This window comes from Eretmochelys imbricata, chromosome 8 (assembly GCF_965152235.1).
Source record: "Eretmochelys imbricata isolate rEreImb1 chromosome 8, rEreImb1.hap1, whole genome shotgun sequence".
NCBI lineage: Eukaryota > Metazoa > Chordata > Testudines > Cheloniidae > Eretmochelys > Eretmochelys imbricata.
In genome coordinates this window covers 86,033,363-86,056,571 of record NC_135579.1, presented here as the reverse complement: position 1 = coordinate 86,056,571, position 23,209 = coordinate 86,033,363, and positions in this window count along the sequence as shown.

The window sequence follows — 23,209 nt, the reverse complement described above, 5'->3', positions numbered from 1 at the left end:
CCTAGTTATTAGTCCCCTCACTTCTAACTCGTCGAACAAAGTGTTACACGATTCTTATGCAAACATCTGCAGCAGACATGGTGCTGTTGCTATGGTATAGTGTGGTACAAAATATTTGTAATCCTGATGCTGAAATTTGCAATGAAAATACTTCCCTTCAAATCATAATCACCTCCATGCAAGAAGCTGGTCCTGGGGGAGGTCTAAAGATAGCAGAAAAGTTTCTGTTAAACCTTTTAAACATGAGAAATGGAAACCATAGGTCTAGTCTAAATAATAGCAAAGGGGAAGTTTCTCTGGGTAAGATATAATGCTGTAACAGAAGACTGGTACTAAATAAAATACTCCACTGAGATGTCAAAAAGACATGAATAGGGTATTGTTTGGGAATTCTTTCTACTGCCTACAACACAACAGGAAACCAAGAGCCAGTTAAATGTCCTATTAGGACTGTAAATGTACCTATTGTAGACCATCAGGTTTACAGCAGACATTTTACTGGTCAGATATGGAAATCCTGCTTGCTTTTAGGGTTGCCAACTGTCTAATAATGCAAATACCCTTGCCCCACCCCTGCCCCGTCCCTTTTCCAAGACCCCTCCCCTTCTGAGGCCCCACCCTTTCTCATGTCAGCCCCGCTGTTGCTCACTCTCACTCACTTTCACCGGGCTGGGGCAGGGGGTTGGGGCGTAGGATGGGGTGCAGGCTCTGGGCTGGGGCCGAGGGGTTCAGAGTGTGGGAGGGGGCTCTGGGCTGAGCCTGGGGCAGGGGTGCAGGAGGGGGTGAGAGGTGCAGGATCCGGTAGGGAGTTTGGGTGTGAAAGGGGGCTCAGGGCTGCACCAGGGGGTTGGGGTGCAGGAGGGGATTTGGGGTATGGGCTCTGGGAGGGAGTTTGGGTGTGGGAGGGGGCTGGGGCAGGGGTTGAGGGTGCAGAGTGCAGGCTCCAGCTGGGCAGCACTTACCTCGGGTGGCTCCTGGAAGCAGCAGCATGTCCAGCAGCAGCTCCTATGCTCGGGGCAGCCAGGTGGCTCTGCACACTGCCCCTGTCTGCAAGCACCGCCCCTGCAGCTCCTCTTGGCTGCAGTTCCCCATTCCCAGCCAATAGGAGCTGCGGAGTAGGTGCTTGGAGTTGGGGCAGTGTATGGAGACCCCCTGGCTGCGCCTCTGCCTAGGAACTACTCCAGACATGCTGGTCGCTTCTGGGCCACCCGGAGCCAGGGCAGGTAAGGAGCCTGCCTTAGCCCCGCTGCGCCACAAGACTTTTAGCTGCCCAAAATCTCCTGGATTGGCTTCAATAGCCCCTGGGAGATCAAGCCTGATTCTGGGGGACTCCCGGCCAAACTGGGAGGGTTTGCAACCCTACCTGCTTTTGGTCTTTCCGTTTAAATATGTTGCAGAAGTTGGGATACCCAATATTCATCATTCATCTCAAAATCTAGTTTTATCAGGGTTTGGCAGTTGCCAGAAGGTAGAGATCATACTTCCCCTAGGCCTAATAAGCACCATTAAGCTAGATACCACGGCTCCCCATGTAATCACCCTTTTTTTCTAAATTCAGCCAGGGCAACGCAGCTGATCACTTTTGATACAGCAAACGGCCATGTTTTCTCTGTCCTTATCTGCACAATTTGTATGATTGTAGAAGTTAAATGGGCTGCAATAGATGGGAGGTTATGTCTGAATCCCAAGTAAATACTGTAGAGCTGCAGAACCAAGACCAAGCAAACATGGTTTCAGATGCTACGGGGCCAGATGCTAGCACTCTGGCTGTGGCCAACTGAAGCCAGAGGTAAACCTGCCTTGTGTGCCCTCGTCCTAATCAAAGAATTCTGCTGATCCTTTGTGCTCCTGGAATAGATTCATAGATTCATAGATATTTAGGTCAGAAGGGACCATTATGATCATCTAGTCTGACCTCCTGCACAACGCAGGCCACAGAATTTCACCCACCACTCCTACAAAAAAAACCTCACACCTATATCTGTGCTATTGAAGTCCTCAAATTGTAGTTTAAAGACCTCAAGGAGCAGAGAATAACTCAGTTCTCTTTCACTAAAAGAAAAGGAGTACTAGTGGCACCTTAGAGACTAACCAATTTATTTGAGCATAAGCTTTCGTGAGCTACGAAAGCTATGCTCAAATAAATTGGTTAGTCTCTAAGGTGCCACAAGTACTCCTTTTCTTTTTGCGAATACAGACTAACACGGCTGTTACTCAGAAACTTCTCTTTCACTGTTAGTAGTTAAAATTCATTAGATAGCATTCTCATTGGTAAAGGTGCTTCAGGTTTGTTTTTAATTTTATAACTTCTAATAATTATTTTACGAAACATGATTTCCCTCCATTTTACCAGACCACATCATTGACACTTTCAAGGATTTTTTTTGGGGGGGGTCTTTTAATTGTCCTTTATTTCCTTAATTATTTTAATTCTTTCCAATCAAAGCACTTTCCCCCTTTTCAGATCAATGTAATTTGTTTAATCTCATTGCTATCCCTTTACTTACCTAGCAAGTCTTTCTAGTCTCTATCCATCTGCAAGTTTTCGGGAATGGAAATATCTTCACACTGTACAATTCAGTCCGCACAGGATCACTAGAGTCTCTTCTCCTGCCTCTTTACAGCAGCTGCTCCTGGTTACCATTTATTTCTACTGTCTTTCAGAAAGTCGGGTGTCTGTTAGCCCCTCACACTATACTTCGTGTTCTCTACAGGCTTAGAGGCAAGATTTTTAAATGCAAGTAGTGATTTTGGATTATTCCACTTTCTGTTGCCCATTTGAGATGACTCCAGGGGCCTGATTTTCAGAAAGTGGTGAGCACCCATCCTGGAGGAGTCTCAAGTTGGGCATCAAAACACTGAAGCAAAATTACCACTCACTTTTGAAAATCATGGGCTAAGTGTTTATTTTTATTACAACAAAAAGTTGCTCCTGGATGTAAATTGTATGTTGGTAAAACATAGTTATTGAATGCATTGTATAAGAATCCCCGTTCTACTTGCATAACCTTCCTAGCCCCACAGTACAGCACAGAGCTTTCCTTAAACAAGATTGTTGCCAAGATCCATATGAGGCATTTGACACAGAGATGAAGCATTACTGAGATATTCCAAATATTCCTTACTTTTTCTTAGGTTGGCCTTAGCTGGAGCTACTACAGGAACCAAGGCCCAATCCTGCAAACGCTTACATGTAAGTTTACTTTACTATTATGAGTAGTCCCAATTACTTCAAAGGGACTATTCATGGTAGTAAAGTTAAAGTGTGTGCATGAGTTTGCAGAATCAGGGACCAATATATAAACCCACAGAAATAGTTGACATAGAAACACAGATGAGATGAACAACATCTAATCAGTTGCCACACTAATTTAATCAGGTTCATATGCAAAATAAGGAAAATGTGTGGCATGCAAGTGAAATAAATTAATATTAGCCAATTCCAAATGCAATGCAGTGCATCACTGTAGATGTTTTACTGATACATATTATGCATTATCAATTATAATAGCCTCTACAATATGAAAAGCACAGGAGATATAGTGGATGTGGACTGCATTTAGACTTCGGATCATTGTGTAAAAGAATAACTGCCACATTATATCTTTCTCATGTACACAATTCTACATTACTGAATACACTTTTGTATTCTGTATTTCTTCACCTAGGAAAAAATCCCTTTCATGTGAATATCCCAATATAAGGAACAACTCACAATTTGCTCAATACCTGTTTTTATTTCAAATGTCTAAAGGAAGCTCTACAGTACCACTATTGCAATAGCCAATCTAACGTGATTTTTCCTTGTAAGTACAGACTTTGGTGGGAGGCAGTGAGTCTGCATGTGTGACTATAGGGAGCTATTTGGCCCAGACCCTAACATTTATACCAACGCTAATAACATCTGTTACACCGTCACTGGTTCTAATACTCATGCATTGATGATGAAGGAGGCCCACAACCTACCAAGAGAAAATAGACTTCTATATTCTTGAGTCAAGGAGCAAATCAAAAATGTCAGAAACATGCTGGATGTGCTGGCCACCAGAGTGGATTCAAGAGTGGCAGGAATTCTTCCAAGCCTAGTGAGTCCAGACATCAAGGAAGATGGCAAGCTGACTGGAATGGAGAGTGCCTGGAAGGACAGCACTGGCGCCTTTGGAAGAGCAGGAAAATAACCATAGAAAAGGAGTATTGTCATCCTCCATCACAAGAGGACTCGGACCCAACTTTCCAGGGCCTCATTGCCACTTCTATGACTCCAACATGATGTCTTCAAAGTCTTGAGCAACACTCTTATTTTTAAGCGAGCACTATAGCGCAGGCTGAAGGTCTGATCCTACACCATTAAAATCAATGGGAGTTTTTGCCATTGACTTCAATGAGTGCAGGATCAAGTCTTTCAACATTGGAGACAGGAGAAATAGAAAGAAAGAATGAATCTAAGTACAAGCAGTGATATCTGAGCATGGGCATGAGCAGAGTTCATTTTGAATCACTTTTATGCTTATGTAAATCCGGATAATGAGTCCCATGTACTATAGTGATTGGCCTCCTATAAATACCAGAGCCCCAATTCTTTCCTGCTTTCAATGTTGTGCAGTGATTTACACCTGTACAAAGGGAGTACAAAATGTTACCAAATCACAATGGTTGCTGTTTTGCATAGATGTAAATTAATCTGCAAGATCTGAGTTATTGCAGAATCAGAACCTACAGCTAAACTATACTGACTTTTTAATAGCAACCATTTTATGTTGATTTTAAATACTTTGCACAGGTGAACATTATACAGCGAATACAGTTCCTCATTACAAATGTATTTGAAGATCTTACTATGACCAAATTCTAATCAAAAAGAGCAATCAATAAAATACAATACTGATGACAAAAATAATAAACATTGTACAACATTTATTATCCTTTAAATAACATCAGAAATATTAAAGAGTGTGAAAGAAAACTTTGAAATAATCACCCAAAATAGTCTGGCAAGTTTCACCTAGAATACTTGACCTAGTACATGTTTCTTGATTTTAAAGAGAGACATTTAATTAAAACTGTTCTTGCTAGAGTAATTATTATTGCAGATAAAAAGATCTGCAAAACTCTGGGCTAGTGGTTTGGTAAAAGCAACACAAATTATTTGATATTACTATATATCATGTTTAAAGTGTGATATACTATCTAGCTTTGTATAGTTTAAAAGCACATTGGGGTTTTTTGCTGGTTGACTTAGCACACAGGATGGTGTAAGAAGCATTTCAATTAAGCCCATAGTCAAACAGACATCAAGCAAATTCTACCTTTATTTGCAGTGCTGTGCATAAAATTATTCAAGCATCACATTAAAGAATTAGAATTCACAGAGTATGAAATCGGACGAAAGTTTCTTCCTTGAATAGATATCTCTTCCTCTTCGTAGTATGCAATTGTTTAACAAATGACATTTAGTAATGTATGTGAGTAATTGCCATGTTTACTGCTCATTACCTCTTTAAAAACCCAAGAATATAGTAATAGCACTGATTTTTTTAATAAGAAAATAATTTTCATTATAAAGGTTAAAACAAAGGAAGTGATCTTTCTTTATAATTCAATAGTTTAGCTACTGTTTCTTTGTGGTATTTAAATTCTTAAGATTAGCATTTCAATTGCATTTGTGGAGACTATGTAAAAAGATGACTTTAAAAGGTGAACTATTAATTTTACTCACCAAAGTGATTTTTTTTCATTCCTCACAATTTATATTGTCATAACTACAAATCTCCTGAGACAAATGCATCAGCTGTATTCCCCCTGCTCCCCAAGAAGCACAAGATTTTGTTTCCTACCATGCGCCACTCCAAAATAAGAGGTTTTATGGCAGATACACAGGATTTAGGACCCAATATTTCAGCTGTTACTCTCATGTGTAAAGATGAAAAAGGTTTTATAGAATCGGATTATGCAAATTCCACCCCACAATGCATGCTAAGTACATTGAACTCCATTGGAGACAGTGGGAGTTGAGGGTGCTCAGTACCACACAAGAATGCTGAGCACCTTATGGCATTGAGCTCTGAGTCTAAAGTGGCAAGGTGCTGTGTGCCCTCATCTCACTGGGAGCTGAAAGCACTCAGCATCTCCCTGTAGACACCATGCACTGTGTAGGTGGTGGATCTTTGACCATAAATTGCTTGAAGTCAGGACCCCATGACTTCTACTAGTTCAGTTCAGCATCAAGCACACTATTGTAGTACAACAAATAACTAATGGCAGAACTTCAGACCCATGCCTTAGCTTAAATAAAATAGCTTATTGTGTTCTTTGGAAAGCACCGGTGGTATACAAAAATATAGAACTGGAAATGGCTTTACACTTAGTCTCCAGCCTCCTTACAAAGCACAGACAAAAGAAATAGAAGCTATCAGGACCGGCTTAACTATCTACAAAGTCACATAGGCAGAATCATTGCAACAAATATGCTGCTCTTAAAAGGTAATCCTGGAGGATCATGTATTAGGATAGTATTGTAGAACTACTCTAAATGTGCCTGGTGAGGCATATACAGTTGCTATTCACTCAATCTCTGCTTGGCCAAAAGGTTGGGAAAGTTTGGATTTGTGATTTAAAGAAATCTGCCACATGATATGCTGTAGAGTATAGTTTTAGTTCCTGGAGGAAACATTTCTTTCTAATATCAATGACTGCTTAATTATTTACTCCCTTAGCTTTCCGGGTACTGAAGTTAAGCTGACTGGTATGTAATTCCCCAGGTTGTCCTCATTCCCCTTTCTATAGATTGGCACTATATTTGCCCTTTTCCAGTCCTCTGGAATTTCTTCCATCTTCCATGACTTTTTAAAGATAATTGCTAATGGGCTGCAAAGGCTCTGTGCTTTCCTTTCTGAGAAGGCCTTACATGCCCAGTCCCCAGAAATATTAGATCGGTCTCTTTTATAAACTCAACTGCTGACATTTGGTGTCAAGAAAGGACACTTGTGTGGCACTGGTTTCCAGAAGGTTCCCAAGGCTCAATGTAATCAAGGGAAACAGGTCATTCCATAATCGGGAACAGGCAGAGGCAGTTTTCATGAGGAACCGTATTGATACCATGGTATGTAACTGTCTTCTTCTTATTTCTATTTTGCATGTGTGGGGGAGGTATTCAAATGCTGCCGTATTAGCGGCCATCTAGGTACCTAGGCAAAGAGAGCCACATTCGGTGCAGGTTTTCTAAAGTTATGTTTATTTTGTGTAGAATTATATCCTTCCAGAGTTTAAAAGGCATAGTCATACAATGGTTTAGCTCTAGGTCATAAATTATAAAGTCCATAGGATTACAAATGGTTTTTCACCTAATAAAGGGCAAAGCACAAGCATGTGTTTAATTAAAATCGGATTTTAATCTACACCATGTAAATATGCATCCACTACGAAGGGAATAATGGAACACTCTTAGGATGAATGAGGAAAGTCCCCCGCTGAAAGTCTGAACATTACTGATGGGATTCTGTTTTGTAATTCCCTTTGCAATTATCCTTCAGCTGAACTGGGAACTGCACTTCTGACACTCTGTGGCCCATCTGGCCTCAGTCACAATCTAGGGAAAATCCAAGAGCAAACAGTCCATTCTGTGCCAAGGAGAATGAAAATCAATTTTAACCCAAAGAATAAGAAATATTGGTGCAGATAAATCTCATTAAATATTAAAATCTGCTGTAGCCAGGGTACAGCACTGACTTGGGATCTGTCAGGAAGAAAAGCAAATATTATGAAACTACTATTCTCTAAAAAGAAAAGGAGTACTTGTGGCACCTTAGAGACTAACAAATTTATTTGAGCATAAGCTTTCGTGAGCTACAGCTCACTTTGAGCTGTAGCTCACGAAAGCTTATGCTCAAATAAATTTGTTAGTCTCTAAGGTGCCACAAGTACTCCAGTTCTTTTTGCGAATACAGACTAACACGGCTGCTCCTCTGAAACCTACTATTCTCTAGGATATGACAGATCTGAGCTGAGTCAAAATACAAATAGAGAGGAATAAAAGCCAGTTTTATCACAACTGTATATTTAATTAATGTATTTAAATAGACACAATCACTGTCCATACGTTACCAAAACATCAATACACATGAGTAATCAAACTCATCTAAATACAATGGACAAGATCCTCAGATGATGTATATTGGTGCAGCTCCACTGAGTGGAGTGCAGCTATATTGGCTTATACAAGGTGAGGATCTGGACCCTTGTAGTTATCTACCATTAATCAATTTTGAATTATTAAATACCTGCTCCACCTAAACACCTGTTACCAAACTTGTGGCTAGAAGGTGAGCCCACTGAACCATCAAATACCTCTTTGCAAATGGACTTGAGATCATTTCTCCCCTTTTGCCCTCCGCAGCAGGCAGGGAAAGTGTAGGATCCTCTTCCAAAAATCACTCCACCACTTATTTACATTTTACAAGCGAATTCACCACACACCTGATGCATACATATTATTCAATTAGCTTACACCTGGGGAAGAAAACGCAGAATTGCAACTGGCCATGATTTATGGGATTGCCATATGGTGTCAATAAATACGCCTTCAGCTGATCTCTCATATTCCCTACAACATACATCAACACATAAAATTAACACTCATTAAACTACTGTTAAGAGCAAGCATTCTGGAAACACATTTATCCACTAGACAGCTGGAGATGCCTGACTACATTTTCAGCACTTGACTGATTGGTGACAACTTGAAAATATATTCAACACAAAGGAGAGCTGAGATACTGTAGTTAGTGAAAACATTAGCATTCACTTTTTTAGTAGCACATACAACCTGCCTGCTAATTTCTTCCAGTTGCAGGTAAATCCACAATGGCTTAGAAGCCTCTTTTTATTTTCTGCTGGTGCTGTGGTAGGAAAATGAATATGCTCCTGAATAGTGTCCAAGATTTAAGGTACTAATACAAGTAAAGCCAACATATTTGTTGAATGTGTGTTTTAGAGAGGTCTTTTTTCTTGTTATGGAAAGGGCACAGGTTACTTTGCGTTGCAGAGGAATAGAAATAAGCAATAATTAGCCCTTCTCCCCAGGTGCCCAATGAGAAGGCAGCAAGCCCTAATTTGCCTCTCCAAGACAGAACACGGAATGTTCATCTGCCACTCCCAGTTCAAACAATTCAGCTCTCAGATTGCTCTTTGGCACTACCAAGGAATCTAAGATATATTATGAATCAATATCTTATTCCTGCAAGGCCTTGTGGAATGGGTAGTAGGGAGGCAAGGCTGTTGCTTTGTAGTATAATTGGAAATTATGTGTGCGTGTAGGTATGACTAAGTGTTAAGCAGAGTTCTCCAACTCAAGCAGAAGTAAGTCTCAAGAGTTCAGAATGTAAAAAAGGGTTGATCAGTAGGTGGAGGAACTGTCATCCTCTGCATGCACCTGCATCACTGCGATGCCAGCTGCTCTCCACTGGCCTTACTCTTGCCACTAGACAGGAATAAGATGACAGCCTTGCAGCAGTGCTTTCATTATGTAGGGTCCCAGTGCACTTCCTGTTCTGTTAATCACTTTTAAACTTGCATTTATAAGCACCACACTACAAATCTGCACTAAGAAAACAGCCTGGAAAGATCCATTTTCTCCCCAGTCTGTCCTTCAGGCAGTTTACTAATGTCAATATACCTCTTTAGCCACTGGATTATTTGCACCTGAGAAATGAAATCAAGTGAAACATGAAGGGGTATAAAAGATTTATGAGTATGTATAATGATGTGTAAATAGCCATATACCTGTGTAGAAGTGTACTGATGTCTATAACCACATGTGCTTATGTTGGTGTAGTCAATATGTCAAGCCCATCTAAACCCAAACTCATATTCTGGGTTGTGCATTTGAAAAAGAGCTTTCACAAAAGAGTTTATGATCCTCAGAGATGTTCCCAGTAGAAGTTTGGGTGCTAAAAGCTTGTCAGGATCAGGTCCCCATTTCTTTAGGATTTCAATTATCTTTCATCTGTGTTAGTGGAATGTTTTGATGTTCTTGGCACATTTCTTTAAAAAAGGCATAAATAATTAATTTCTGACTGATGTAATCTCAAAATGGGAAAATATTGTCTGGTGGCTCCACAGGAAATAGGGTTTTAATGTCCAGCCTGATGGAAAACATCATGCTTGGTCCTTGCAAAGATTCTTGTTTTTATTTGTTGAAAGGCAGTCACAGAGCAGATTATATACGCTGGCTGTGCATAAAAGCAGGGTTTGTCCTGTGTGCATCCACTTACCAGTGTGGAGGTTAGGGTGACCAGATAGCAAGTGTGAACAATCGGGACAGGGGTGGGGGGTAATAGGTGCCTATATAAGAAAAAGCCACCAAAATTGGGACTGTCCCTATAAAATCGGGACATCTGGTCACCCTAGTGGAGGTAAGAGTCACCCCACATCAAAGTTATTTACTAATACAGTCATCATTTTAAGTTTAAAGCTATTTAGTAATGAAAGGGGGGGGGGAGAGAGAGAGAGAGAGAGAAACTAATCAAACAGGTACTCTCCACAGTTTAAGGGAAAATTGTTTACAATGTACATGCCCCAATCACTTTCAGGTCACAGTTAGCTCTCGTTCTAACACCACAGCATGTAAACAATTACAAATGAGAAAAATAAAGAGGGGAAATGAGTTCCAAACACCAGGGGGAAATGTTCCTGTGCCAAAGTCACAAATACTGCATAGCTCTCTGTCCAGAACCTCCTGATCATTGGCTGCTGTGTTTCAAAAGCCTTTCTTCCTGCAAAACCTAGAAACCACACAAGCTTCACATCTGCAGTTTATATCTGAACAATATTACACAAAGCTTTTTCTAACACAGCTCTATATGACATCACTTTAATCAAATGAAGATAAGTGGCTGCTCACATATTTCCAAATCAAAAGCATGATTGTACTTTATTAGTAACAGCATGAGGATGGTGAATTTGCACCTAAGTTTGCCTGTAGTTATTGTTATAAAATATTGCAAAATATGTCATTTAGGCTCACAATTTTGGTAATCTCTGCCCATGATGTTCATTCTGTATCTGACAGTTGATTATATTCTGAATGAACCTGAGTTTGGCAAGAAAGGGATTCTAGAGCCACTCACAATCAAATTTCACTGCCTTCTCAGGGATTAAATAATCCCATTGCATTGTTACAGATCCATATCAAGAGTGGGGACCCAGTATGCAGGCATTGTAGAGACACAAAAGGAAAAGAGTGCCCCTGTCCCAGAAATTGCAATCCAATTTGAGACAAGACTCAAAGGGGAAAGGAGGTCAAGCATCATCACATTTTTTGTTTTTGTTTTAATAGGCTAGCTTCTATTCACCTTGATGGTTCCTAATAGTTCCCTTTTAAAAAAATAAATAGAATCAGCTGTGCCTGTCACACATCTGGGTCATCTTTGGTTGGCTAATTTCTGTAGTTGGGTCCAGGGGATGGATTTGAAGGATGAGTACATGCCATCATTCCTCAGTACAGGAAAATTAGCCCCACCCATGATGTCAGATGAGCTTTAATTTCAACTTGAACTGCTGCCTCATTTGCAATCCAGACAGCCTCATTTCTGAACATCTGCTTTGTGTGAAGTCCCAGTGAAAACAGACAAATTCTAGAAATGGTTTGGCTTGTGTGGCTGTCTTCTACACACCTATGATTTAAATCAACTTGGGGTGACAATTGCTTAGCACATTCCATTTCTAATACTTTTAAAAACATATTTTAAGAATAATGTAGTTATTGACCACCTGCTTAATGTATACAAATGTTCACACATATCAGCAAAGAAAACAGAGGCCAAATCATGCTTGTGAGTAGAAATTTACTCCAGATTTACAGTGGTGTAAGAAGAACAGAATTTGGCCAGATGATTTTAACTACTAATGTTATGTACAAAATAATTACTCAAGAGTAATTGAGCGGTGTCGTTAAATTGCTCCTGAGAGAGTCATCTGATAGTAGAAAGGCAGCAGTTACCATGATAGTAACTTTTTCACATGGGAACAGCAAAGAGAGAGTATTGAAAGCTATTAAATATTAAGATTAACAAAGCCAACAAGCACTGTACAAGGCACCTACAAGATTATTATTTCCTAGCATCTGCCCAGCAATACAGATTAAAAGAGTGAGGAAACAATTTGCCATTGAAAGAGCAGAAGCCATGATTTTGTACCCGACCAAACTCAGTGTCCCATGATGATAAAGCATTCATGTTCCGGATCATTCATTCTGCTAATGCACTCTTGGAAGAGATGAAAATGAGTGGAGTGTAAACAGAGCAAACTGTGAAGCACTGAAAGATTGGAATAGACTTTGGAAAGAAAATACAGGCATAACACGACTGGTCTCTCTAGTACAATTCCCTGATTACATGGCTGAGAAGAGAGCTACTGTTATCCTTCTATAATGAACATTAATGTAAAGCAGATAGTAGATCCACTCTCTCCTCATTGCTCTATTATTCTATTTTGAGTCATGGTCATGATGTATATGCAATACTAAGGCAAATACAAGCTTTCTCCTGCAATACATTTTAACCCAAAACGTCTAGTGTTTGGGTGCATAAGGAATCCAATATCCAGCTGTTTGTTTAAAAGCTATGAACACATATATGAAAGTGGGGCTGCGTAAAAGGCTACACTCTGACTTGGACTACACTCCCCTGCTAAGGTGTAAGAGCAAGTAAAACTCTCTGAGCACCCCTGCATGGCCTACCCAGACTTGGCATATGGGATTATACAGGTGCTCTGCATCTGCTTACCCGTTCCTAAAAGCGGGTGGGAGGGGTGAGAAGGGTGGGGAATGGGCAGCATTGTGGCCCCAACCCCAATCTATTCATTGGCCAGAACAGTTGAGCAGGCATGGAGGGTGTTTCACTCACTACACCTTCAGAGTAAGAAGGAATTGTGATTCAGAACTATGTCCGGGCTTCATCTACATGAGGAAGTTCAGAAAAATTAATCTGAATGAACTAAAGATGTGAATTTAAAGTGGATTAGTTAAACTGCATTAAACTCCGTTGTAGACACTCACATTCAGAATGAAGGTAGCCTTTCTTCAGTTTACTTTAATTCACTAGGACTTGCCTATACAGATAAGCTAGCAGGCACTAAGTTAGGGAGTGAATTTAGAGCATATCAGCTACTCCACGCTATATCTCCCCATGTAGACACTCTTACTGCACATTAAGAGTGCCCTTGGGAGGTTTAGCTTAGTACACTTGCAAAGTGAATTAAGATAATGGGCACAAAGGCAGTCTTAGTGTGCAGTAAGTGTCCACAAGGAGAGTTAATTCGGAGTAGCTAGTGTGCACCAGCTACTGCAGGCTTTTAACAGTGTAAATAGGCCCTAAGAGCAAAATGAGTTTAAAAAACGTATTTTTGTTATGGATCTGAAATAGCAAAGCTCTCACTTTCTGCCCCAATTCCAGATATCTGCCAAGGACAATTGGGATTTTGTTTGTGACTATACGTGCTCAGCTCAATGTTTTTCTTTTCTCTTCTTGCTGCTTTTTTACAAAATAAATATTTTATTTTATTACTGTAATGACGAAACACATAGCGTGTTTGTACTTTATTCACATTTAATTCTACATGTTAGCAGGTAGCTCTGTCATTATTTTTAAAACAATGGTTTGTTTCCTTGGTTTTGCATTTAATTTCGAGGTCAAATCCTGAGATATCACCTCCATTTTTACTCTGGTTGAAATTAATTGGAGTTTGTCCACCTGGAGGCCAAATGAAGTCAGCGAACTCAGGATCTGACCATATAATTGTGTTTGATATTTTCTCTCCGTGGCTCTTTCTTAGCATTTCATGTGCTGTCAGCTGTGAACCTATTGCACCTCCATTTCTGTACTTTCCCTTTGGGTATTCCTGAAGCCTGACATCTGTACAAAATCCCTTTCAAGTCCAAGTCAATGCATGACAAAACATAAAAGTTTTTGCCAACCTTAAGTTTAGAGAAGCTCAGAGCTAAATGTTGCTCTCTACTGACCTGGTGCATGGAAGGATTGGAGAAGGATGGGTAAGAGGACTTAAGGAGCATTATTCCCTGCGTATGTATCAGGGCTGGATCTTTTCCGAGCCCTGTACGGAATGCTAAATTGGACTGCCTGCTAATGTGCTGACATGCATACTGGGGTCTGTTCCTGCAAACCCTTAACTCAGGTCTATAGTCGTTATTCACATGACTATTCCCTACTGTATTATTATCATTATTAATATTTATTTATATTACAGTAGCACTGAATCCCCTGCAGCTGTTTTGGGGGTAAGGATTATGGGATTGCAGAATCAGGGCCCATGTATTGAGGGGAGCATAGCCTGTGGGTAGGGGAAATGTACTGACTGCTGCAGACAGCAGGAGCTGCTAGGCAGGAATATACATCACTTTTGTTCCAAGGAGTAGAAAAGTGTACTTCCTAGACTACCCTTCAGGCCAGTTATAATAAATCTCCCCTGACAAGAGTCCTTTTACAGAAGATGTGTCTTTGTTCCTTTTCACTGTGCTGGCCAGGGCATGTTTCAGATCTATATGGATTCGTAATGAAAAGCTACATTTTATCAGTTCATCATTTACGTGAACACACATAGTGATATTGATGGAGATTGGACCCTCTGTTCTATGGAGCGCAGCACACGGTATACTTCAGGCACCCTTTGATGGGCATGTGGAGCTGCAAATTTGTGTTCAAGGAAATACAGTGGAAGGAAATATGTTAGTATGACTTGAACTCTTCTGCTTCCAATATGATGTCTCTGTGCAGTAATTAGAATAATCTTCAATATACTTCACAACAGGCTGCATTATTCTCAGTCATCGCTCACTCTTTGCTTAACCATGAAAATAAAGAAGGAACAGCTATTTGAAAAATATGCCTAATCAGGGTAACTGCCTATAAATGTATTTGCAGGGTGTAAACACCAAGGATGAAGAAGACTTGTTCACTGTGGAGGAATTAGTAGGAGTAATGGGCTGAAATGAAGAGGAGACATTTAGGCTGAGTATCCAGCTAACACAGCCTGGGGAGGTGGTGAACCATCACTTGGAACTTTTTTAAATGGGCTGAGCAAGCTGCAGCACTAATGAACATACTGTTAGCGATAACCATGCACTGACAAAGAGATGGGGTGGATGTATTTTATGCCTCTGAAATTCTTGACTGTTTCATATACCGGGACAGCATGAGAAAAGATGCAAAACCAAGAATTAAAAGAAAGGGAGCTGTTAAGAGTGAGAATGAAGCAGAGAGAAGCTATGGAGATGTAGACTGCTGAGTGATGAAAGGGAGGATAAGGATCTTGAACTTTGGCTCTGGGTACCCTGTTAACCATGGGAAATTCAACCTTGAGCATTCAAGGAAAACAAACCCACAAATGCAGCAGCAGTTTCCTCTCCCCTTCCCACCAACATAAGCCAGCCAATCACCAGGAAACACTACAATGCAAAATCCCCTGCAACACAGGTACCAAACAACAACATGAACCACAACACCTTGGCCCTCTCCCAACTGCTGAAATGGCATCAGGATAATTGGGACTGAGGAGAGGGAATTCTAAAGACACAGTGACCTTATGGGAAATAGATTTCTCCCAGGTAGAAGACTTGCAGGAATGGGCAATACTGAGGATGGTGGGCGGCTGTCAATAGAAATGAGGTGGAAGGGAGAGCGTTTGTGTGGGAAGTTTGGCAGCAAGGCATCCAAGATCTGAGATGAATCCTGCAATTAATGATAGTTGGCTCATTTAATATATTATTAATTATTGTTTCTGATAACTAACTCCTTAGGGTTTAGTGTTGCTCATTACTTCTAGTCTCTAGGCCTTTTGTCATTTCTCTGATTGGTTTTGGACTCTCTGAACTGATTGACAATAGTAGTACACAGTAAGGCAGTGTTCCAAACACTGTAATACATCAATTTGCATCTTGTATGTCTCCCTTTGTCAAACTGGGAGCCCCTAAGGATGTGTTATCTAAACATGCTGGCCACTGGAAATCCTGGCCACTGGAGTTTTGCCACTGACTTCACTGGGCCAAGGTTTCAGTCCTTGTTTCCACAGTTGTCAGGAATAGGTTTGGTGGGTTCTGTTTGTTTTCCTCCTTGGTAATGCTGGTGCCTATGGCAGTATAACTAATATGTCCTTATCTGGTCAATAGGCTTAAATTAGTGTCATTAATATAAATGGGATTTTCCTTGTTCCTTATAAAATGGCACTGTCAGAGCTTTAAAAAGTAGGATACCCATTTGGGGTTTTTTCATTGGAGATGCTATTAAGTGACAAATTATAATTGTTTCAAGATGAGGTTTCTTTGAGAAGGTGAATAGTGTTAGGATACCTATCTTGATCTGCAACGTACTGCATATTCCTCACGACGGTAAGCAATATATTCCTCATGACTGCAATGTAAGATTTTTACAGGTGCTGAGGGCAAATGAGACAGATTTTATTTGTGAACCACTATATGCAGGATATACTGATTAACATGTGCAATAGTAATTCTGTACAAGAGCAGTGCTTCCAAAATGCGTTCACACGCATCCAAATGTCTGAGAAATAATACGAAAACGAGGGCAGTTTTAGCTAACCTTCTTTCGGTAACCCAGAGAGGTCAAGCATTTGATCTAGACAATTAAATCCGGCTGCTAAACTCAGCATTAACAAATGTTTCTATTGCACAACACAAAAGGTTGTGAAATTGTGGGAAAAGCCACGATGGGGCAATGGAGAGGGGAGAAGAAGCTCTTCAGGCAGTTCCCGCTCTGTGAAGCAATCTTTTCCTTGACTGCATAAAATTCAGATAAACAAGAAGGGGGGTATGGCTAAGGTTTGGGAGGGAAGGGAGGAGCTTCACTAATTGGAATAAAAGAAAAGGAGTCCTTGTGGCACCTTAGAGACTAGCAAATTTATTTGAGCATAAGCTTTCGTGAGTAGCTCACGAAAGCTTACACTCAAATAAATTGGTTAGTCTCAAAGGTGCCACAAGTCCTCCTTTTCTTTTTGGGAATACAGACTAACACGGCTGCTACTCTGAAAACTAATTGGAAGAACCACCCTAGAAGCTGTGAGATACTAATGCTACTGCAAACAGTAACATCTCCCCTGTACACTATCTGATTAGAGAGTAGAGTTGCGGCAGCATGGCTACTGCTGGGCCTCTTCCCTATGTGCTTCATTTTAGGGATGACAGGTTAGTGGTTTTCCTGCGAATTCAATCCCGGGCAGCTCTGCTGAGGGTGCTAGTTGGGGTGCTACTTAATGGGAAGTAGACTGAAACCACAAGCCAGCACAACTCAGTGCATTGTTAAATGCAATAGTAGAGGGAGTCCCATGCCACAACATTGAGATCTAGCTCTGGCTTTGGAAACCTCTCATTCAGGGGTTGAATTGGGAAATACAAAAGCAATGGTAATCTCCCAAGCTTAGCCTCTGTCTGATACAACCAAATGAGATGATACTGGTAATAAATAGTGCAAATGTTCTAATATCATGCATAGTGTGCTGAACTTAGACTTGGACCCCACTGTGTTCCTCAGTCTCAATTTACCATCAGATGTCCTGCTAAATGCCTTAAACTCAGCTCCCTTTGATAAGACTTGGATGCCCCACTGGTCTCTGTGAACTTGGCTCCTCCTTGATGGGACTCAGACACCAGCTCTACCCTCTTTCTTGTTGGCTATATGAGACATATTGGGAAAAATATGTGTTCGTGCAGTTCTTCACTGACACCTGCCGGTGGTGGCAAACTTTGATGTCAATCATTGATTGTGCAAATCTGAATATGTCCTTCCCTCTCCTTATTTGTGATCTTGGATTTTTGGCAAAATAATTAACAAAGTTGCGTGATAGCATTGTCACTGGGCCTCTGAGATAACACTTCTATTGAGATAAATGGGGCAGCTCACACATTTCTTAGAGCTATTATTTCAGGCTGTTACCTTTCTTTCACATTTTTAGGGTTATTTCTTCAACCATACCATCTACACATTTTTTATAGGACAGTTTAAATTCTGAAGCACCAGATAACAGCTTCCAAAAGAGTGTGGGCTGACTAAGCTGCCACAAGCCATTCCAATTCAAGCCCTACACTCCGTGTTGAATATCTGGATCTTGGGTTACAGTCTGGACCCATCTCTGCATTTCATATTTGAAATGACTGGATTTAATTTCAACAAAGCCTATTAGTAGAAGGTATAATGACAGAAAGGAAGCATATGAATAGGGAATGAAGAGGAGTGTGGATGCAGAAGATGAAGATATTTACAAATAAATCTGTTTCTATTTTTAAAAGCTAGAAAACAGGGAAAGTGGACAATTGAGTCACAGAAATGTACCAGAACAATTGTAGCTGAAAGCACATTACAGCAGAATTCTAATGTTGACAATTACATGTACATGGTATATTTATACTGGCAGGCAAACTGGGGACATTCATTTGTACCCCCCCCTTCACACATACCACTCTCATGTAGACATTTCTTACTTACTTCATAAAAGAGATAAGATATATTTTGAGGCTGGTGATATCTAATAAAACTGTGCAGCTTGGTGTGATTTGTATTCTCCAAACTGACAGAATACATTTTCTCACAATCAATGTGGCTCTAAGAATTCAAAGTTCAAGCCATTAATTAAGTAAGGGAGTTCCACAATGGCACATATGTCTTAATGGAAAGTTGGAGATCAATTTCTAGTACAGTATCAGTCTGGCTCTGCTAAATACCTCTGATGACAAGAACTTTAGTGCAGTTCTTCCATAGGCGGTCCAGGATCCTTATTCATAGCATTACATGGCCAATGGTGACTAGATTTTAATAGTCATTCTAAACAGTAATGAGTAAATATCCAGGGCCCAGCCTTCACTTACATGTACACATATACATGCTTACTCTTTGCAAGTGTAAACATCTATTTCCACAGAAGTGTTAGAATTTGTATCTATGGGGACAAATGAGTTTATGGCTGTGATTGTGGCACTTGTGGGAATGCAGGTGCTTACATCAACAAACTATGGTATGTACCAGAACGTGTGCATGCCAAAATGTATGCTTGCAGTTTTCCATGTGCTCAAAGCCTGGCTAAAAATTTGCCCCTAAAAATGTATTCAACGGAAGAGCTGATTGGAATTCCCCTCCCCTGCACCTGGGAAATTTTCCAAGTCAATAAACTTTTCCCCCACCATTTTTGTCAAAGTTTGCAGTGGAAAATTAGGGTTTTTAATAGAAAAAAGCAAAACCCTGAACTTTTACTGGGCTTTGGTTTTCCATTGAAAAATCAAAAATGTTCAAGTAAGTAGGCACTTTCCATCATTTCACCTAGCTGAAAAACCATTGAAAAAAATGTTTTCATAGAAAATTTCCTATCAGTCCTATTCAACAGACAGCTCTGATGTATTCTGAACCACGCTACAGACCACAGAACTCCTTTAGGGAGTCATGACTCTTGGCATTGCTCACATATCCTCCAGGAGGAAATTCTATTTCAGTTCATATATGGCCCCTATCACCAAGGCAAATCTTAGCCACTCTTTAACAGCTGAAATTGCCAACCCTCCATGGTGCTCACGTCCATCACCATTATCTATGCTATTTATTAAGCCACTGTTCAAATCCCCATCAATAAACTCAGTGGCGACCCTTACATGTATATTAATCACTGAAGAGAAACCTCAGGCTTCCAAATCAACGGTCATATAATTGAGAACGTTCTGTAGAGCCTGCAATAGAGCTTTATAATTATATTTTTGTTAACACAAAACACAGACTGAGTCCTGCAAAACCTTACTCGCATGAGTAATGTGAGTAGTCCACATTACCTGCACTGGGTCTACTTTGATGGATAAGGATGACTCACATGAGTAAGATTTGAGAGGATCAGGCTTTATGTTTAAAAATAAATTATTCTCCATTTTCTAAGTAAATTGGCAACAGAGAAATCCAGATTAAAAAAGCTTTATGTCAGTTGGGTTGCCAAAATTAATTCACTTAAAATGAATATCTTGCTGTACTTGAACTACTTATGCATTGTGATGGCACCGCTTCTGCTGCCAAATACATTCTTCTAAGATTTACAGAACATTCTAAACTATATTTGAAACTATAGTTTGAGTAGATCTGTTAAAAGCTATTGGGTGGGCAGGTATTGTCCACCTCCAGTTTTATACAGCATTATCCAGCACCCCCTGAACAGATTTATAGAGGATTGCTACACTACAAACCCAAAGCAACAGTTCATTTATTTAGAACATTTGGCTGAGCAATGCCCCTTCCTGCCATGAAATTTCTTGGAAACATTTGTTTAAATTAAGTTCATTAAGACTGCAATGCAGAGAAAGTGTATTGAGAGTTGTTCATTGAATTGCAATTCAGAAACACACCAGTGATTTGGGAGCTCACACAATAGGCAAGCTAGGACCAAGTTGTGGGAGGATGTTGCTTTTGTAGAAGGTTTCTCAAAAATAATGGGCCTGATTCTTCCCTGCCCTGCACTCTGTGTAGCTTTTTATAGCATGCAAAGTACAGGAAAGTGGATGTGAAATTCCTCCATATTGATTTACTAGCTTTGTACACACATTTTGTACAGGTTTAAATGCCTGCACAAGCTGCAGGAGAATGGCCTATAAGTCCCCTTATTTTCACCAGGCCCAGGCTTTTACTGATTTAGGTTTTCCTTTCAGTGGAGATGCAAAAATTAAAGCAAACAAACAATCTGTTTGTCAGAGAAAAATCAGAGTGAAGATATTGGGATAGATCTTCAACTGATTCATTGACTTCAGTAGAGCTCTGCCAATTTACACCAGCTGAGGATCTATTAGGCTTTTAGTATTTAACATTTTCATCAGTTCTGCAGTGAAAAGGGAGGCAGCAAAATCCATCAAAGCAAAGTCAAATAAAACTAAGGTATGCTGGAATGGTACTGCATACAGTCACCAATGCTTTAGTATCTCAGTGACTTCTGAGAGCATGACCCGCTTCAGGACCCTTTATCTCTTTTCATATACACAGTAGGCTCAACCCCTAAAGGGGCTGATGAGCATTTACCTTGACACAGGACAATCTTAAGTGATACAAAGTCAGTGCAGATGGTTTTATGTCACCCATCTCCCACCACTTGGTATAGGGGCATGTTGCAAATGGGGGAGGGAAAAGGCAGAGGCAACCCAGGCCTGCCAATAGTGGGGGAGCGGGCAGAGTGAGGGCAGCTGGCTTCAGTGCTGTTACTGAGCACCGGAAGGTGGCCTTTGTGTCAGGGATGTGACTTTTGCTGTTAATGTGAAACAATGCCCTCATTTGGCCAAGTTATAAGCCTTTGAAAAATTGCAATGTGCACATGCTCAGTAGAAACTTGCAGGGAGCCTACAGCTGGGAATTGAGGTGAGGAGAAGACTGGGACTAGGATGGGGAGCCCAGGGGCAGAGAATAAGACTGCATAAGCAAAGAAACTGTGATGGAATGCGGAGTCTGGGACTTGGACGAGAAGATGGGGGTAGGGGAAAGACAGCACTGGAACAGGGACAGGCGGGAAGACACAGAGACAGAACAGGACAGGTTTAGTCTGAACAGGGGCAAAATGGTCTGACTCCTTGAGCACAATCCCTTCCAGAGCCAGGAATGGAACTCAAGATTCCTTAGTCTCATCATTCCTCTGCTGTCAGCAAATATCTATGAATCCCAATGGCAAAGCGTGCATTTCATCCCCCTCTATTGCTGGTCCACTTAGAGGCTAAAAAGCTACTACTGCTATTGGTTACTTCATTAGTTCAGGTGACAGAGGTCTGTGTGGTGAATTGAAAATTCCAACCCTACCAGTGAACCATGTGAGTGTCAATATGGTGCCATAGGACATAATTTCTGTTTCTTCAGTTGCACAGGCAACCTTAACCATGGCTGTTGCGGTTCAAATACAAGACAGAACAAGGCTTTAAGCAAGCAAGCAGGCTGGTCTGCCGACGGGCTGGTCTCCTGTCAGCTTTCCACCCTCTCTTTTATTCTTTCTCTCCCCCCGCGCATTACATACTCCAACAGATAAAAGGAATACATTGTCTTTGTTTAATATTCTTGTTTACCAATATCTATCTACCGCATTCCTTGCTCTCAGGCCTTGAGCCCAGTCCTGGGAGGCTTCCCACGGTTCATGTCGTCTGGGCGAGATTCCAAGGTTCATGCCCTTGAGAGGAGCCGTGTGTGTTCTGCTCCTACACAACACTCCGGGTGTGCCCTGAATGTTGCCAAGTGCATGAACCCTGCATGAATGCTACATCCCCTCCTTTTTTATTTATTTGTGCTCGGCCATCTCATGGTAGCCATCAATTTGCTTTTGCAAGCCAATTAACTCCCGGACAGACAAGGTCATAACTCGTGGAGCCTGCCAGGGCGGTTCTCGACAAAGCCTTAACAAAAAGGAAATACACTGCACACAGCAACAGCAAGAAATAAGCCCAAGAAGGTAAAATGTAGTTGGCCGGGCCCCAATTAGCCATCCTAGAGTACTGGGAAGAGAGGTTCGCGTAAGCAGCGAGCATCGTCTCATTCCCCATTTCCTCAGGGTGATGACATACTGGAATAAGGCACGTACCTAACAATTCTTCAGCTGCTACAAAATCAAATAAACAAAAGTGGGTAACATTTGCTATTGAAGCCAATCTTTCCCATAGGTTATATGTCATTTGGGCCCGTAACGGAGGAGGTGCTCCTGAGTCAACCCCTACAGGAAATAGCAGGCACATAAGGCACACAATCAATACAGAATTAGCAGTGATTTGGGCGAGAATGGCCACAAACAGAGTCTCAGGAGTCTCTGGCTGTTGGTTTGCTGCCAGTCTTCGTTGGGCCGCGGCAACCAATGCTTTCACTGCTCCCCATGTCACGGGCTGGCTTGGGACGCTACGTCTCCTCTGTCTCCATCCCGCCCTTGTTGACCCGGGAGGCACCGCGTTCTCTTCCAAGGTCAGCTGAAACTCCGGTATGGGGTTCGACAGCCCCTGGTGCCACGCCATGTTGTTTCAGTGCCGGTCACACATACCAGGCTGGAACCCACAACGGTCCTGCAGGGAGAGACACAGCAGCATATCCCCGACCCCAAGTGATTAAAGGTACTGGGCCCAACCATTGCGGATCGGGCAGCTGACGGTAATAGACACGCGGTCTTTCCAGTACCTCGGACTTATGAAAATGCCAATCCGCGGGGGTCT